At 51.9% G+C, this 3,870-nt stretch overlaps 1 protein-coding gene across 1 annotated transcript in view; it reads left to right on the forward strand.

Annotated features, from left to right (window-relative positions):
• SEMA5B (semaphorin 5B) overlaps positions 1–3,870 on the forward strand; it is a 297,119-nt gene that overhangs the window by 213,680 nt on the left and 79,569 nt on the right. The window lies entirely within an intron of this gene.

The following is a 3,870-nucleotide window of genomic DNA, read 5'->3' on the forward strand; positions in this document are numbered from 1 at the left end:
GCGGGGGTTGGCGGCGGGCTCATTAGGGGGGTTTGGGGGGGGGGAGGTTTTGTTCTTCGGCTTTAAGCTGCAGCGCGGATCGTGCCGGGAGTTTCCGACGTACAAACAACTTCTCCGCGCTTTACAATCCTGTAGAAATGAGGCCGCCATCGCCCTTTCGTATCCGATGCGCGGTGCCGAAAATTGGCCTCGCTGGAAGATTTAACAATGGCCGCCGGCCCCTTTTGCGAAGCGTGTCGGAGGCAGTCGTCATGGTAACCTGCAAAAAAAAAACACGGCAAAATATTACGGATCGTACCCACGCCAAGTTCACCGACTGCTAAAGAGAAGGACAACGCCGCCGGGGCGGCTGGTGGGTGGAGGCCCGCTTTATGTTCTGGAAGGCGCAGTGCGGTATCCAATAGCAACCCATCAGCTGTTGCTTTAACTGACTGCAGTAAACTGTCCTCTGTTTGCATGCTGGGCCTTGTGCTGGGAATTGGTGCAGACCACTGGCGGTCCGGGGTGTGTATCGGATGGGCCGTGGCAATCTTCCTATGATCTGCCATGGCATGCACAGGGGGGCTGATGCGTTTTCTGCTACACACCCCATGCAGCACTCTCACACATTTGCTGCAAAGAGGCTGCAACAGAGTCATGTCTGCCTTGAGGTGAAGAAATGAATGTAGACATTGGAGGTCCCCCATGTCTGGGGCATTTCCTCAGCCTCCCCTCCCCCAGTGATCAGTCTGCTGCAGACAGGTGGAAGCATTTCCCCAGTCTCCCCTCCCCCAGTGAACATTGTGCAACAATGAAACTTTGTATCCAGTCACAAGGCGAGAGGTTGCATCAGGGGCTGAACTGTCAGTCATTTTGTGAACACAGCCAGGAACGGCACAGGCTCTGGGATTTACCTGACTGTGTCATCTCTGTGCTGGTGTCTCCAGGAAGTAGACGGTGACCCCGCATGATGGTTCAACAAATATGGCTTCATCCGTCTGGAGGGAATAGCCGATGAAGGCATTGTTAGGGGGAGTACTAAATACCCCGGAAGTGTCACAGTGACACATTACTTGGCATGCTGCGACAATGGGTCCAATTTGATTTGACGGCTCTGTGTACTTTCTATAACACTGGCCGTCCTACACAGGGAACGCCGAGCGCTACTCGTACAATGCCCCGCGATGTTGACCACCCCCGCTATTGGGGGGGTAATCACAGTCTGCGATCCTCGGAGAAAGGGAGACTTCAGGGGCTGATTGTCGGCCCCGCCGGAGACGTCACTCAACCCGCTTTGTGTGAGGCTGGCGGCGCTTTCCGTCAGGCGATCGCTCAATCTCTGTCAGCGCTCCATCAGACGCAGGAAACCGGAGCGCGGGCCAGAAATAAACGGCTCTCATTGTGTTGTAATTGCGCCGCGCGTCTTGACGGCAAGGCGGCTCCGCGGCCTCGGTGACGGGAGCTCTTTGTCCCGCCGCGTCAGCGATGTGAAAAGGCAGAAATTAAAGTTGGGTTTGTTGGCGCGGGTCTTGACAGGACTCTCCGCGTAATGGCGGGCCTTGGCGTTCTCCGTACGCGAGGCCTCTCTTTGTGTTTCGGTGGGGGAGTCGCGTTGGGGGCGGCTGCGCGATTTCTTTGTGTTTTATTTATTTACAAATGTAACAAATAGAAAGTAAAACGATACAATGTATAAAAATCTGACACGTTCCTGGAAACATGGAACATGACTGACCTTCCCGGAAGATCGGCCACGGCTGAGACTGCAGGTCAAAATAATGAACTCGGGGAATAAGAAGGAGTACAATATTGGGGGTACAGTGTTGGCCAGAACACCCGAGGACATAGATTTGGGGGTGTTGAGGAGTGTGACCTGCCAGTGGGGACAGGATAGAATTCTGGGGAGCATCACTAGAGGGATCCCCAGCAGGAGGACGGAGGTCCTGATCCCTCTATATAGATCTTTATTATCACTAGAGGGGGCCCCAGCAGGAGGAAGGAGGTCCTGATTCCCCTATATAGATCTTTATTATCACTAGAGGGGGCCCCAGCAGGAGGAAGGAGGTCCTGATTCCCCTATATAGATCTTTATTATCACTAGAGGGGGCCCCAGCAGGAGGAAGGAGGTCCTGATTCCCCTATATAGATCTTTATTATCACTAGAGGGGGCCCCAGCAGGAGGAAGGAGGTCCTGATTCCCCTATATAGATCTTTATTATCACTAGAGGGGGCCCCAGCAGGAGGAAGGAGGTCCTGATTCCCCTATATAGATCTTTATTATCACTAGAGGGGGCCCCAGCAGGAGGAAGGAGGTCCTGATTCCCCTATATAGATCTTTATTATCACTAGAGGGGGCCCCAGCAGGAGGAAGGAGGTCCTGATTCCCCTATATAGATCTTTATTATCACTAGAGGGGGCCCCAGCAGGAGGAAGGAGGTCCTGATTCCCCTATATAGATCTTTATTATCACTAGAGGGGGCCCCAGCAGGAGGAAGGAGGTCCTGATTCCCCTATATAGATCTTTATTATCACTAGAGGGGGCCCCAGCAGGAGGAAGGAGGTCCTGATTCCCCTATATAGATCTTTATTATCACTAGAGGGGGCCCCAGCAGGAGGAAGGAGGTCCTGATTCCCCTATATAGATCTTTATTATCACTAGAGGGGGCCCCAGCAGGAGGAAGGAGGTCCTGATTCCCCTATATAGATCTTTATTATCACTAGAGGGGGCCCCAGCAGGAGGAAGGAGGTCCTGATTCCCCTATATAGATCTTTATTATCACTAGAGGGGGCCCCAGCAGGAGGAAGGAGGTCCTGATTCCCCTATATAGATCTTTATTATCACTAGAGGGGGCCCCAGCAGGAGGAAGGAGGTCCTGATTCCCCTATATAGATCTTTATTATCACTAGAGGGGGCCCCAGCAGGAGGAAGGAGGTCCTGATTCCCCTATATAGATCTTTATTATCACTAGAGGGGGCCCCAGCAGGAGGAAGGAGGTCCTGATTCCCCTATATAGATCTTTATTATCACTAGAGGGGGCCCCAGCAGGAGGAAGGAGGTCCTGATTCCCCTATATAGATCTTTATTATCACTAGAGGGGGCCCCAGCAGGAGGAAGGAGGTCCTGATTCCCCTATATAGATCTTTATTATCACTAGAGGGGGCCCCAGCAGGAGGAAGGAGGTCCTGATTCCCCTATATAGATCTTTATTATCACTAGAGGGGGCCCCAGCAGGAGGAAGGAGGTCCTGATTCCCCTATATAGATCTTTATTATCACTAGAGGGGGCCCCAGCAGGAGGAAGGAGGTCCTGATTCCCCTATATAGATCTTTATTATCACTAGAGGGGGCCCCAGCAGGAGGAAGGAGGTCCTGATTCCCCTATATAGATCTTTATTATCACTAGAGGGGGCCCCAGCAGGAGGAAGGAGGTCCTGATTCCCCTATATAGATCTTTATTATCACTAGAGGGGGCCCCAGCAGGAGGAAGGAGGTCCTGATTCCCCTATATAGATCTTTATTATCACTAGAGGGGTCCCCAGAAGGATGAAGTCACCTGACTTCTTCATTGGTGGAAATGTGAAGGGTGAGGAGTAAAAATGTTTTATCAATGTTGTTCTGGATATAGACTTGGTTGCTCTTGGGCTGAAAAATTACCTCTCTTGACCCTCTTCTACCACCTCTCTTACCTTTCAACTCTCTGCCCTCCTCTCTATCTCCTCTTCTCACCCCTCCTCTCACCACCTTTTCTATCCTCTCCTCTCTCTATTCCCACCTCTATCATCTCCCCTCTTCATATCCTTTATGCGTCAGCATCCCATGATGTACACAGCGCTCTCCTCATGGGCTGTATTGCCTCCAATGGCTGGCATGAAGCTTGTAATAGACTTCCTAGCT

This window comes from Nanorana parkeri, unplaced genomic scaffold (genome assembly GCF_000935625.1).
Source record: "Nanorana parkeri isolate BGI_ZX_2015 unplaced genomic scaffold, ASM93562v1 scaffold320, whole genome shotgun sequence".
Classification (NCBI taxonomy): Eukaryota; Metazoa; Chordata; class Amphibia; order Anura; family Dicroglossidae; genus Nanorana; species Nanorana parkeri.